The 16,434-nt window shown below is 35.7% G+C and overlaps 1 non-coding gene across 1 annotated transcript; it reads right to left on the bottom strand.

Moving 5' to 3' along the window:
• Window positions 1-13,874: 13,874 nt before the first annotated feature.
• Window positions 13,875-13,977, bottom strand: LOC144999420 (U6 spliceosomal RNA). The gene has a single exon (XR_013660889.1). It is a non-coding gene; the product is annotated as a U6 spliceosomal RNA (small nuclear RNA).
• Between the last annotated feature and the right edge of the window lie 2,457 nt (window positions 13,978-16,434).

A 16,434-nucleotide genomic window follows, 5' to 3' on the forward strand; every position in this document is an offset into this window, starting at 1 on the left:
GCCTCCTTCAAAAACTTTAAAGTCTACCAAATGGATGTTAAGACTTCCTTTCTACATGGAGTTCTTCTAGAAGAAGTATTTCTAAAACAACATCCAGGGTTTGAAAATGAAGAGTTTCCAGATCATGTGTATCGTCTTGATAAAGTTGTCTATGGCCAAAAGAAGGCTCATAGGGAATGGTATGACATGTTGGCAGGCTATCTTCTCTCAAGTGGATACAAACGAGGAAATATCAATAACACTCTGTTTATAAAGAAATCAGGATATCATATCATTATTTCTCAAATGTATGTGGATGATATCATCTTTGGATCCATTGATGAAAATCTAAGTTTAGAATTCGCAGAGGTCCTGGCTAAGAAATTCGAGATGAGCATGATGCGGGAAATATATTTCTTTTTGGGCTTGTAGGTAAAGTAACTAACTAATGGTATTTTTGTTTGTGAAGATAAATATATTGTAGATATGTTAAAGAAGTATGGTTTTTATGATTGCAAACCAGCAAAGACACTGATGTCTTCATCAACGTCTATTGGCACTAATCCAAGTGGCACTGATATGAATGTAACTCTGTTTTGATGAATGATAGGCTCCCTACTCTACCTTACGGACAGTCTCCCTAACATTATGTTTGCCATCATATCATGCGCACGCTATCAGGATAGTCCTAAGTAATCTCATCTTTATGCTTCCAAAAGTATCTTACGATACTTAAAACATGCACCCAATCTTGGGTTATGGTATCCTCATGACTCTGAGTTCAAGCTAGTAGGAGAAATTGAATCTGATCATGGTGGGTGTGCCATTGATCATAAGTGCACTTCAGGAAAATCTCAAATTCTTCGAAATAGATTGGTAATCTGGTCCAGCAAAAAGCATGCATCAGTGACTTGTTCAACCACTGAGGCTGAATATGTTGTCGCTGGAAGGTGTTGTGCTCAGATTCTATGGATTCAAAATCAGCTCTTGGATTATGGTCTGAACTTCTCGAAGAAACCCATATGCTATGATAACACCAGTTCCATTTAGATGATCCAATATCCAATGCAGCATTCCAAAATCAAGCATATCGACAGTCTCCATCACTTCATTATAGACATTGTTCAAAAGGGAAAAGTGGAATTGTTCTATATTCCATCCACATATCAACTAGCTAACATCTTCACCAAGATATTGGGTGAAAAGAGTTTGAACAAATTTATTGCTGATCTTGTCATGCTTTCTATGGTTTAATTGTTAATTAACTTCTTTTTTATCTTATGAAAAACTCAAAGACAAATAAGTTCTTCTTTCATTATGAATGCAAAATCTTACATTTAGTATTTACATGTATTTCCTTTCAAACCTATCTAATAAATATCTGCATCTTATATGTAAGGACTGAAGTTGTCTTGAATGATCTCAATGCTCTTGGTATTGAGAAAAAGAGTGACATCATGTCCTTTTCCTTTAACGGATACCGTCTTTTTCCTCCACTCACTGTTATGGATGCAAAGAGTAACCATCAAAGCAGTAAGTCTTAGCTTCATCTACCGAATCATAATTCAATAAAACCTTGTATTCCCTCATGTTGATATTGAAGACACGATGGTTTTATGTATTCAAGTCAGTTAATTCGTTGGTTACAAAGACTTATCTTTGCTTCTCTTTTGCTCCTGGTGAAGGTTGGAATCCGTCTGTGATGCTTTAAGACTTCATCAATTGTGAGTTGCTTGATGATGTACTTACCATTGTTTGTTCCTTTTTATAGCTGAAATTTCAAGTGGTAGATATCTTGGAAAATGGAAGTATATTTATGACCATTCAATTCCAAAGATTTAATGGATCAAGTCTTTATCACTTTTCTAAAAAAGATGCACATTTTTCTGTATAAACTATTTCTTGTTTGATTAATTATATTTTTTGTATTCTTATATTATTTATTATTTTGTACCATTTTATAAAAAGGAATCTGACGGTGGCATTTTTTAGCCTAGTATGCAACTTTTGACACATCGTCGTCCCGAGAAGCATGTTGTTGTTTGTGACAAAATCTCTCTGAGTTTCTCATTAGCGTAACCATATTCCGAGAACATTGAGTCGCCCTCTCACACTGATTATTTAGCTCGTTCTAAATTCTCAAGTGAGATAGCCTAGTCGAAATAAAGAATATTGATAAAAAGGCTAGAGTATTTTTTTTTTAAGTTAATCATCTTTTCTTGACCCCGTCCCTAGAAGCATGCTTGCCGTCTGCATCGAGTCTCATGCTCCGATGAAACATTGAGCCTAACCCAATGGCTTACCCTGATTGCATAGTCATTAGCATAAAAGATACTTGTTAGGTCCTTAAATGACAAAGGGTTGTTCATGTCCGTGACCTCCTAGTTTGAGGTATACATGATACAATCACGAATTAATAGTGAATCCTTGATTCTAGATTGCAACTTACTTTATGATACAAAAGATTAAACCACTTCCTATTGGTGAGTTAAACTATTAATGATTCATGCTGATTTTACCTCAACGTGATTGAAACAACCCACTCTTTCCCTTATGTTCTTCTTTAAAGATTTATGATTCACTGTAATGTACCACACGCTAAAGAGAGCTTGTCAAATCTGTGTCGATGGGTATATTATTGTCCGTCATATATTACATGCACCTATCCATTCTTGCCATTTTTCTTCTAATAAAAGATACTTCTGATTTATCGTATGACACCATAAGCTGATGAGATCTTGAAATACTATGTCAGTGAATGGTAGTTTAAACCCACGCTATCAAGAGACATCACAATCATACTAGAATACAAGTTGATATTCTATTCTGCTCAAAGTTAACTACTAATGTCAAAAAGAGGGAGATATTTTTGTAAAACTGAAGGTAAAACTAGAGATCTTGTTGAAGAAAGAAATCTCACTACCAAAAAAGCACATTGTAATATGGAGAAGAGTCAAGATAAGAAAAGCATATTCTAAGGGGAGTTGAGTTAAGATAATTGATGGGTTTTGAGCACTACAACATCCTTATGGTGTACATGCAACCCTAACGCTTCTGATCTATGTTTTTCTCAAGTTATACATGCAAATCAAGTTATCCAAAGCATCAACCCTAATCTAGCATACAATTTTCGGAATTCATAACATAATACAAATTTAGAAGAATACCTTTTGATTATAGCTTGTAGATCTTAACCTTCAAGATCTTAGTGCCTCAATTATTGCACCTCAAATGGATCACAAACACCAAGTAGCAAGTTGGAAGAATATGACAGAGGTTTAGGAGGCTCAAAATCAGCTGATATTCCTTCTAGGATTCAAGTGTCTGATTTTAAGGATACAAAAGGGTTCCTTATATAGGTGAGCTACTAAGGTTTCAAGTAAAACCCTAATATGGTTGCTTAATCCTCAAGCAACCCACAAGATCCTTCAGAAGGCCCTATGGACGAAATCTATGTGGACTCATTCATAGAATTCATCCATCCATTCCTTAGGGATCCATAAGCCCAACTTTGCAATTAACTTATAATTAAAATATCAGTCCCCTTAATTCAATTAGTCTCTTTTGACCACCAAATTAATTTATGATCAATACTAATTAAATAATATGATTTCTCATTTAATATATTATTCTTATAATATATTAATAAATCATAATTAACCTATTTCTCCATTATTCATCCAGTCAAGTTACTATGGTGAAGGCAACCCAAAATGACCATGTTACTATCGGGTCAAGTACATATCAATTATAGTTATGGGCTTAGACACCTAATCCAGTAGTCTCCCACTTAGATAAGTCTAATAACTATAACTGCAAGTACAAATTCAAAATCCGATTAGCAATCATAGCTCTTAAAATCCATTGTCGAACTCTGACCTAGTCAATAATGCGTCTTTTAGATAAGGGATCATGTAGTCCTCTATTCTTAAGATATCGTGTGGACAAGGACATGGAATAAAGTCATACTCATTGTCCAACAGTTTGTTTCCCGACTTCTGATTTGTCTGACATAGAACTTAATTGAACACATCAATTCAGTCCTGATTGGGCCCGACACATAAGCCAACACAAAATCATCGAGGGGCCCAAGATATTGCATTCAATCCTCTTAGGATAAAAGGATCAAACAAACTTTGACTTATATGCTTGCACTATTTACTCATTAAATCGTAGACAACAATACGTTTTATAACATCAAGTTACTAATGTGTTTACACATTATTAATGCACAACCAACTTGTATCTCAGTTTAAAGACTATACAATATTATCATCTCACAATCAATAGTGATAAATTCCATGAAGTGATTCATATGAGCGTGGGTTTAATCCAATGCTCAAATCTTATTTCTAGAGCACTCATGAACGTAAGCAGCAAATGTTTGCTATGTCTAAACACTTAGACAATCTACAAGCCAATTCATGATATTCTAACCTCATATCCTACTTCCAAAGTATGATTGACTATTGACACATCAAATAATCTTATTATTCTGGAAGTCAAAACATGCAAAAGTGAAACAATAGTAAACAATTGACACAAGATAGTAACATTACTCATAAACAAAACTCTTTTATTCAATCATCAAATGTCAATTAATTTTATCTATTACAAGTTTCTAAATAACTATCTAATCACAAAAACTAATATCGTCCTTCAGAACAATGCTCCTCGCAAGTTGTAAGTGCTTAAACCTGCTCAAACACTCTGTGAAGGGATCTGTTACGCTCTCTTCTGATGATACCCTCTTTACTATGAGGAGTCCCTCTTCTACCCGATGTTTGGCAAAGTGGTATTTTTTGTCGATGAGTATGGATCTCCCATGATAACTCGGGTCCTTGTTCAAGGCAATCGCTCCTTCGTTATCGCATAAAATCTCCATAGGCTCCTTTAAGGCTGGTACAACTCCAAGGTCTCCTATGAAGTTCTTCAACCATATTGCCCCCTTCGATGCTTCGCTCGCTGCTAGGTACACTGATTCACACAATGAATCAGCTATAGTCTCCTGCTTGGAACTTTTCCATGTCACTACGTCTCCATTTAGGATAAATACACAGCCCAAATGAGAGCAAAAGTTATATATGTCGGTCTGAAAACTGGCATCACTATACCCTGTCACTCTCAAGTCTTCACTTCCACCAAGTACAAGGACCCAGTCCTTCGTCCTTCGTAGATACTTAAGAATGTTCTTTACTGCTATCCAATGAGCTCTACCAGGGTTCCCTTGATATCAGCTGACCATGCTCAAAGCAAAAGCCACATCAGGGAGAGTACATGTCATAGAGTACATGATCGAGCCAACGACGGATGAATATGGTACTCGACTCATTTTTGCTATCTCATCATCGATACTCGGGCTTTAAGTATTACTCAATTTGGTTTGCTTTGGATTGGTAAGTCCCGTTTCTTGGAATTCTCCATGCTAAAATGTTTCAACACTTTATCAAAGTAATACTTTGACTAAGTCCTATTAGTCTCTTACTCTTGTTTCTCAATATCCTTATCCCTAGAATATAAGTATCCTCTCCAAGGTCCTTCATAGTGAAACACTTCCCAAGCCAAGACTTAACCTCCTACAAGGTTGGGATGTCGTTTGCTATGAGTAGTATGTCATCCACATATAATACCAAGATGCTAACTATACTCCCATTAGCTTGGACATATACGCAGGACTCATCCTCGCTTCTCAAAAAACCAAACTCTTTGACTTTCTCATCAAAACAAAGATTCCATCTCCGAGATGCTTGTTTTAATCCGTAGATGGATTTCTTAAGGTTGCATACTCTATTCGGGTAATTTGCATCCACGTAACCCTCTGTTTTATTCATGTAAACATCCTCAACCATCTTTCCATTAAGGAAAGCAATTTTGACGTCCATCTGCCATATTTCATAATCATGAAACGCAACTATGGTCAGCATAATCCTTATATACTTGATCTTGGCTACTGGTGAGAAGGTCTCCTCATAGTCAACCCAAGGGTTTGAGTAAAGCTCTTCGCAACCAATCATGCCTTGAACGTATGCACTTTCCCATCCATGTCAGTCTTCTTCTTGAAGATCCACTTGCACTCGACCGTCTTACGACCCGGTACATTATTAACTAAGTTCCAAACTTGATTTTCATATATGGACTGAATCTCGCTGTCTATTTCCTCTTTCCATTTTGCAGACATTGGGCCTGGCATGGCTTCCTTGTAGTTGTTAGGTTCATCAATATTTATTAGTGTACTATCACTAATAAACGTATCACCCTCAGCAGTTATATGGAAGCCATATAATATGGGTGGAACACTAACTCTACTGGATCGTCAAAGAGATAAGGACTCGTCAATTGGTTCAACAGGAGTTCCCTCGTCTGGTTGAGTGCTAGTGTTTGAGGTTCCTTCATCAACTGATTCTTGAAGCTCTTCAAGGTCAATTTGCCTCCCACTATCCTCTTGGCATATGGGTTCTCTTTCTCAGAAAACCCCTCTCCTCGCAACGAATACAACATTGTCACTCGGTCTATAGAAGATATATCCAAAGGACTTCTGTGGGTAACAGATGAAAATACATCACTCACTACGAGGTTCAAGCTGTCGTGAGTCTCTCGTCTTACGAATGCCTCGCAACCCCAAACCTTGATATGTGCCAACGAGGGAACCTTCCCTGTCTACATCTCGTGAGGTGTTTGGGCAACCTTCTTAGTTGGGACTAGATTAAGGATATGGGCGGCAATCTCTAAGGCATACCACCAAAATGAGATAGATAACAAAGCTCAACTCATCATGGAATGAACCATGTCCAACAAGGTTCGATTGCACCTCTTAGACACACCATTCAGTTGTGGTGTCCTAGGCGGTGTCAGTTGTGAAACAATTCTACATTCCTTAAAATAGTCGTAGAGCTATGATACTAAGATACTCACCACCTCGATTGGATCAGAGCCTCTTTATCTTCCTGCCCAATTGTTTCTCCACTTCTTGCTTAAACTCTCTGAACTTTTAAAAGGTTTCCAACTTATTCTTGATTAAGTAGATATACCAATATCTTCTATAATCATCGGGAAAAGTCACATAGAAGTGGTTTGCATCCCTTGTGGTGGATCTAAAGGGCCCACACACATCGGTGTGTATGAGATCCAATAACCCCTCACCCCTTTCACAAGTGTCAGTGAAGGGTGACTTATTCATCTTTCCAAGTAAGCAAGACTTGCACGTGTCATTGGACCTAAGGTCATATGACTCCAACACTCCATCCTTTTGGAGTTTGGTTATACACTTCTTGTTAACATGTCCAAGATGACGATGCCACAAGCATTCCTTGTCCAAAACATTGGACAAATCAATATTCAATACATTATTTCCTAAGTTGTCTACAACCATCACATTTTCATATATATACCATTCCCAGGCAACGCTTCAAAATAGAGAGTACCATTAAAGAAAGCATTAATAGAACCAATTTCATTATTAAACAAAAATCTAAAACCTTGTTTATACAAACCATGAAATGAAATAATGTTTCTTATCATTTCTAACGAGTAGCAACAATTATTCAACTCTAAACCTAACCCACTACTAAGCAATAAAAAATAAACTCCAATCTTGGTGACATGCGATGCTTTCCTATTCTCCATGATCAAGTTCATCTTCCTATGTTCCACATCCCTTCTTCTTCTTAGACCCTGCAAATCATAACAAATGTGAAAACCAGATCCTGTGTCAAGGACCCAAGAACTAGCATGTGATGAGTTATTAGATTGAATAGTGTAAATACATGTGAAGGTGGGCTTTATCTTCCCATCCTTGATGTATTCCAAATATTTCAGGCATATTCGTTTCTAATGCCCCTTTTCAGGATAGTGAAAGAACTTTGCATCCTTTGGATTAAAAGAAGTAGTAGTAGAAGCACCTTTTCTCCCACTAGAAGAGGATCCATCATGGGACTTTCCCTTGTGGCTCTTAGAAGGAGCCTTCCCCTTCTTCCCTTTCCCTTGTCCAATAGCCAATATAGGGGTAGCAGCAGTAGGAGTAGCCGCGACAGCTTTGCCTTTCAATCCGGTTTCAGTAGTTGTTAACAACCCTTGAAGCTTGCTCAAGGTCACTTAGTCCTTGTTCATATGATAAGTCATCTTTAACTGCTCATAACAAGGAGGTAAATAGTGGAGGATAATATCAATGGCCAACTCTTCATCGAAGTTGATATTCAACTTGAGCAAACGATCAACGTATCTTTGCATTCTTTGCATATGGGTCGTGATGGACTCTCCATCCTTCATTTTAGCCGTGATTAACGAGGCAGCTATCTCGTACCTCTCTTGTTGTGCACTTTGATGGTACTTTTGTATCAAGTCTTGGAGCATGTCATAAGGCTAATAGTCCTCGTAGAACTTTTGAAGCTCGGGAGTCATAGTGGCTACCATAATGCACGACACCTTTGTCGCCTCTTTGCATTGAGCCCTATAATCGGCGGTTTCTTCGGGAGTAGAAATAGTTTCATTGATCTTGACAAGTGGGTTCACGGGGTTGCCGTTGGAGGAGTTTGAGCCTGACATCTAAAAAAGAAAAGAGAAAAAGTTTAGATTAGATAATAATCCTTAATACAACACCCAAATGAAATATTAAGGCTAGGACCTAACACAATATTCTACAATTCGGAAGAGGGATGCCGTAATCCAATTATAAACTATTTGAAGGTAGGTAAATGACGATTTACCAATTCCACCACCACAAAATGAAATTAAAATAAATTAGGTTTTATTAAATGAAATTCCTGATCTTTGAGATTCATTTAACTTTTCAGTGGCATGTTTAATCTCGATTATGCCCTTCAAGTTTATTACTGGAATAACAACATTTCATATTTTGCCTAAAGTAACTAAGATTGCGAATTTATGAAAAACGTTTAGTTACTTTATAATAATCATTATACTTATTAATGATGAATTATTTGTCATATCCTACTCGTTCAGCTAACGACCCTCCACTAATCAAGGAAGCGGTGGGCGAGAGTGGACACCCATTCAACCGCCATTTTATATGCAGTTTCCTTATATCCCCTTATAGATCGGATTCGTGAATGTGGCCTACAAATGGTAAGACTGACTCATCTTTATATATATATATATATAAGTATTAAGCTTTTAATGTTATAAGGGTTGTATGTTAAACTTTTAAAACACTAGGGTTTAGAATTTAATATTTCAAAATTAAAACTTTTTAATCAGATTTTATATTCCAAAACTTGAGGGCAAGTTTTGAAACTTTTCAAAACTTTCTAGATCAAATTTTAAAAACAAATAAAATAATCATATAATTTTATCTTTTACCAATTTGACCTAATCTAACTTCATATGGCAAGATAATTACAATTCAAAATTTACAAATAATTAGTTTATCATGTAATCTAGAAATTATCTTAAATTTTGACTATTATCTTCCAATTAGATTAGGATATCCATTACCATAATGTGAAAATCGGATTTTGACTGAAAAAAATGGTTTATGGTAATTATCCAAATCTAATTTAGGCTAAAATTCCGAAAATCCTGCAGTCAGACGAGTCAACTCGTCGAATCAGGCTTTGGACTCGTCAAGTCCCAATATGGACTCGTTGAGTTCATGAGTCACGGGCTAGAAATCGATTTCATTCAGCTTTGAAAAATTGAACATATCATCAAATACGACAGAAAAACAGCCTAAGCTCTGATACTTCGCCAAATCTTGAGGGCGAAAACCACAACCCCCAACCCCATATCGTGAGTATGATAATTCGCCTCATGAGACTTCAGCTGCCTCGAAGCATATGATATCACATGACCCCTCTGCATTAAAACGACTCCTAAGCCTAAATCGGGTGCATCACAATATACCAAAAAATTATCAACTCCCTCAGAGAGTAATAGAACCGGCGCCTCACATAACCTCAATTGTAGGGTCTCAAAAGTCAGCTGTTACTCAGACCCCTAGCAAAAAGTAACATCCTTCCTGGTTAACCTGGTAAGAGGAACTACAATCTTAGAGAAGTCTTGAATAAATCTCTTGTAGTACCCGGCTAACCTAAGAAAACTTTGTATCTTTGATGATAATCTCCGAATCTCCCACTGAATCACTATCATAATCTTAGCCAAATCGACCAAAATACTATTCTGATTGACGAGGTGCCCCAGAAATTGAACCTCACACAACCAGAGCTCACACTTGGAGAATTTGGCGTACAATCTCTCCATCCGTAGAACCCTAAGAATCTTGTGAAGGTGCTCTTCATGCTGTTCCTCGGTCTTAGAATAGTCCAATATACTATCAATAAAAACAATCACACAACAATGTAACATAGGCCTACACACCCGGTTCATGAGATCTATAAACGTTGTCGATACGTTGGTGAGCACAAAAGGCATCACCACAAACTCATAATAGCTATAATGAGTACAAAAATCCATATTCTAAATGTCCTCCTCTCTAACCATCATCTGAATGTATCCTGGCCTCAACTCGATCTTGGAGAACCAAGACGCTCCCTGTAACTGCTCAAAAAGGTTATCAATCATCGGCAGTGGGTAACAGTTTTTTCACCGTTAACTTGTTCAATTTCCGGTAATTAATGTAAATCCGATGCCAACCATCATTCTTCTTGAAAAAATGGATCGGTGCTCCTTAAGGAAAGCTACTAGTGTGAATGAATCTCTTGCCCAAAAGGCATCACCACAAACTCATAATAGCCATAATGAGTACGAAAATCCATATTCTGAATGTCATCCTCTCTAACCATCATCTAAATGTATCTCGGCCTCAAATCGATATTGGAGAACCAAGACGCTCCTTGTAGCTGGTCAAAATGGTCATCAATCCTCTACAGTGGGTAACGGTTTTTCACCGTTAACTTGTTCAACTTTTGGTAATCAACGCACATATGATGCGAACCATCCTTCTTCTTGACAAAAAGGATTGGTGCTCCCTAAGGCAAGCTACCGGTTCGAATGAATCGCTTGCCTAAAAACTCTTGGAGTTCTGAGGATAATTCTTGCATCTCAGGCGGTGCAAGGCGATATGGTGCCCTGGAAATCGGGGCAATACTAGGGATCATTTCAATCTTAAACTTCACCTTCCTCTCAGGGGCATGCCTGGAAGATCATATGGAAAAACATCAGGAAACTCCCTTACTACAGAAACATTGAACATTGAATTTTTCACCTCTACTCGAGTGTCATCCATATATACACGGTAAATCAAGCATCCATGTTGAAGATACTGCCTAGCCATGGCAACTGAACAAAAGGCAAAACCAACTCTAGTACCCTCCTCAAAGATGGTTAGATCTCCCCCACTTTGGGTACAAAAAACCATTAGCTAACGATCACAGTCGGTCAATGCTTTGAACCGGATCAACTAATCCACAACCATGATCATACATACATCTCTCATTGGAATAGGAATAAGGTATATCAGAAATCCCACACCAAAAATCTCTAACATATAGGCATGGTAAACATCTAAGGTTGAAACCGTGCGATCATCGGTGATGGCAACCTCCATAGGTTGATCCAATGATATAAGGGAAACACAAAAATCCCTGCTAAAAGATGACGATACAAAAGATCGACTTGCACACGAGCCAAACAACATTAACACAAATAATCAATTCACAAGGAATGTACCAATAACGATGTTCGGCGCCACCTTGGCCTCCTTTACTATCAACTAGATAGCTCTCCCTCAGGCCTTTGGGACCTCGGCCTTCCCCTGGCGTCTATCAGTAACACGTAAAGTCACAGGAGTTGGAGTCCGTACTAATCTTGAGGCAATTAATGAACAATCGGCCTTCACATGGCTCATATGGTTACCACTGAAACAAACTCGAAAACCCTTCGGGAAATCCTTCGCTAAGTATCCCTCCTTGCCACACATATAGCATACCATCCCCACTCGATATAGACCCTCATGACCCTTACCACACTTGCTACAAGTATGGCCACTCTCTCTTCCTGGGACATGTCTCTTCTTGCTCCCCTAAGTCTCCAACTCACCCTCTCTCGCATGAGTCTCCAAATCAATCTCCCTCATTCCAGCTTTGGATTACATCTAAACCAATGAAAGGTATTGGGTGTTCTTCACAAACTCCCTGCTATCCCTCTTAAGAATACTCAAGTACTGGTTCATCCACACCTGATCCAAGGAAGCATACTTTGGACAAAACAATGACCTCTCATGGAACATCCCGATGATCTCGGTCACCGACTCTATCGTCTGTATGAGCGATAGGTACTTATGGGCCAACCGCGCTCTCTCCATCAAAGGTACATATTTATAACGAAACATATCAGTAAATCACTCCCATGATACTATGGTACGCTCCACGGGTGAATGACCAGTAGTCACAAACTACCACCAATCCTTCACTCCCAAGCGAAGAAGGTTCAGAGCAAATCGAACCTTCGGATCCTCTGGACACACATAGGTACAGAAGCACCCCTCAACATCATAAATCCATCTCATCGCAACAATCAGGTCCTTGGTCCCATCTAACTCTTGGGGATTCGTGTTGTTGAATTTTCGATACTGCATTGAATCACCCATATGCTGTTATAAGAGCTGCAATCAACAAACATAAACATTTGTATACACAGTCAACAACATTATGAATGGTATTATATAAAGGATAAACATGGGCCGGATACACACATACAAACAGATTAAAAGGCTTTAATGAAGAAGAAAATACACTGATTTTGACGAATAAAACTGATCGGAAGGTTGACCTTTTTTCTTAAATTTGTGTAAAGGATCACTAAAAAATGGGACATGTAAATTGTCTAAGAAAATATGACATTTAAATTGAATAACGCATTGATTAGAAATATTTATAGAGATTGTTATTAAAAGATTTGATGGAGATAATAATGAATATTCGATTCTGAATTAATTAATATGTATTCAAAATATAAATATATTTAAAATGTTTTTAATGGTTATCAAAATAAACCAGGGATAATGACTTAGGAGGGTAATAAGGTTTCCAGCTTATCCGTATTAGGTCACTAAGGTTATTTTTGTGCGTATTAGACCAATATGGTTGTTATTACCGTTTAAAAATAGTCCTTTTACCGGTAAAAGGACTATTTTTAAACGGTAATAACAACCATATTGGTCTAATACGCACAAAAAAAAACCTTAGTGACCTAATACGGATAAACTGGAAACTTTATTACCCTCTTAAGTCATTAACCCTAATTATTTAGAAAACATGCTTACTAATCAATGTGACTGATTTATTTGACTGAAAATAGTTGCTTCCGTTTAAACTTATCTTACAACCCTTCCAGAACTTCTAAGTCCAAAAACTCATATGATTGATGATCTTCATTACATAAATTTGCAACATTTTATCAATAACTTCTTTTTTGTCATTTAAATGTTTACATGAACACATCCATATGTACAAAAACAAAATCTCACTTTGATACATTCCATCAATGTCTACATTTAATAACGAATGGAAATGTAAAACCAACAGGGACTTGTAGAGGACGTCTATTATCATTTATTTTATAAAAAGCAAAACCACAACATAAACTAAGAAACTAAAGTTGCAATATGAATAAAAAAATCAACACATAAACAAATACATACATACTATATAGAACACATAATCGAAAGTTTATAAAGCATGAAACTTAATGACAGGAAAAGTAAAAAACTTAAAGGAGACTTTATAGAAAGAAAGATCACCCTTACTTGCCACAAATGGTTGAAGACATCAACAAGAAGATCAATCTGACCATAGAATCCACATGTTGTCTGATTCATGACTTCAGTAGATGAACTACTAAAACGTAAGAATTGCAATGGAACTCTATTAGCATTTGAAAAGGGAATTAGGGTTCCAGAGAAGACGACGAAGGGTTAAAAAAAAAATTTGGACCATTTCTCGATTTGTATGTGTCATCCTTGCGCAGGGGCCATGCTAATCTTCTCTGTATCGTTCCAATTTTATCGGATGTCCCCAAATGGACGACTATAGATGAAGAGCTTCGCCATATAGATGAGTAGCAGGTTATATGGGACGAAGCGAGTTCTAAACGAAGTAGTTTACTGTTGATGATCATATATTATCAATGTCTTTAAAATTAGGGTTAATGACTTAGGAGGGTAATAAGGTTTCCAGTTTGTCCGTATTAGGTCACTAAGGTTTTTTTTTTTTGTGCGTATTAGACCAATATGGTTGTTATTACCGTTTAGAAATAGTCATTTTTACCCGTTAAAACCGGTAAAAGGACTATTTCTAAATGGTAATAACAACCATATTGGTCTAATACGCACAAAAAAAAAACCTTAGTGACCTAATACGGACAAACTGAAAACCTTATTACCCTCCTAAGTCATTATCCCAAATAAACCATGTATAAATGGATATATATATAAAAGCAAATTTATTATTATAGTTTTCTTGAAACTATTTATATATGGATTCAAATTGATTGTTGAATGTTTACTGATTTTCAAAGAATTTAAATGTAATCCAAATATAATTTCCTTTAAAATGTTTTTAATGGTTACCAAAATAAAAGATGTATAATCAGATATTTATAAAAGGAAATTCATTTTTTATGTAAATTGTTTGTGAAGTGTCATATATATACAAAATGATTCATTTATTAAGTTACCCAGATGGAAATATATAACAATTGATAACCCATGACAACCATGAGTAGATATAATTTACATTATTTTTATTATGTAGTTTTAATTTTTTTTTTTTTTTTTGAGTTAATCAAATCTTTTTAAATATATTATATTTATTTATATTTGGATTAAATTAAAAATAATAGATTTAGTATGATGGTATGATACCTTCATATGATCATCTTTATATAATAAAAAAATCAATAAATTTGAAATGACGGTCAAATAGTGATCATATATAATAAATGATATTTTTTTTAATATGAGCTTTAAGGATATATATAAAGTATTAATTATAATAAATATTATCATAATTAAATTTGATAAATATTAATTATGTATAATATTATTATAATTAAATATAAAATATTTTTTTGTCTTTGATATTTTGATATTTTATTATATAATACGATGTTCAATAATAGAAATATTTGTTATATTCAATTAATTGTCATGGTATTATGATAAATATTATTTATGATTAATGTTTATCATATTTAATTATGATAATTTTGTTTATAATTAATATTAATTCTCATATTAGAAAATCTTATAATAAAAAATAAAAAATCATATTAGAGGCTAAGACGAGAGATTTATATCCATTTAGATTGTGAACACACCCCGTAACCTCCGGTGCTGTCAACATCTCACCTATGTCGACGGTGTTGGACGGAATCATTATAGAAATTGCTAAAAGGGGAATACCCATATATTTATTTGATAATGATAAGCCATCGCCGTCAGAGACTTGACGAATGTTACGTTAAGTCTGCTTAGCTGGACGCCACTGTAATTGATATCTGAGGCTTCCCTTGCATCTTAATGGGCCAGCTGGCTTTGCACATCGCCAGCTTTATATTGTCTTAACACTATTCTCAAATTCTAATTTTCTACAATTTACCCATGTTTATGTTAAAAAGTAAAAACAATTCCAGATAAATGCCATAGCTTGTATTTTCAATCGGCACAAATGACATTTAAAAGAAGGAAACTTTAGTAAACTTTTTTTTATAGACATATTTATCAAATATCAATTAAATATAATATAATATAAGTTTATATTCAGAAAAATAACCATTATTTTATTATATACAAAGTGTACCGAGAACTTAAGAAACTTTTAATCATATAATTTTTTTTTTGTAAAAACTATATACATGTTTAAATGCACGTTTATAAGAATAATAATAATATATTATAAATATATATGTGCTTTTAATATGCATATATACACATTTGTACCGAGCATGTTGAGTTAATTCTAAATTTTAACCTTAGATATGATGATTATTGCATTTTAGCCATTTTGTATAAGAAATGTTGCAAAATGGCCCATAATGACATTTTTGTAAATTATGGGGAGTGAGCGCGTACGCTAGGCATACGTTGTGAGATCTCAAACCCAAATTTTTAGGGTTTGGACCTAATTTAAGCATCCTTATGGCCTCCAAATCTCTTCTCTCATCAACATCCATCACCTCATTCGACCTTAGCAAACGCTAGTCCATTGTTTGAGCATTCTTGACCTTTGGTGTGCATTTTGGTGACCTTGAAGGAGATGGAAGGAAGTAGAATAAGTTTGGAAGCTTGAAGAAGCTTTAGATCTAGAATCCTCATCTACCTAGCAACCTCAAGAGGTATAAAGTTCTGAACTTGGCTTGCATTTCTTTAGATCTTGTTAGTTCTTGATTCATGAAGCATTTTAGTCCCAAGTCTTGATATTTATGAGCATGGCATGCTCTAGCCCATATAAGTTTTCCTTTCAGACATTTTGAGAGGTCTAG

The sequence above is a fragment of the Lactuca saligna genome, chromosome 5 (assembly GCF_052625555.1).
Source record: "Lactuca saligna cultivar CGN05327 chromosome 5, ASM5262555v1, whole genome shotgun sequence".
NCBI lineage: Eukaryota > Viridiplantae > Streptophyta > Magnoliopsida > Asterales > Asteraceae > Lactuca > Lactuca saligna.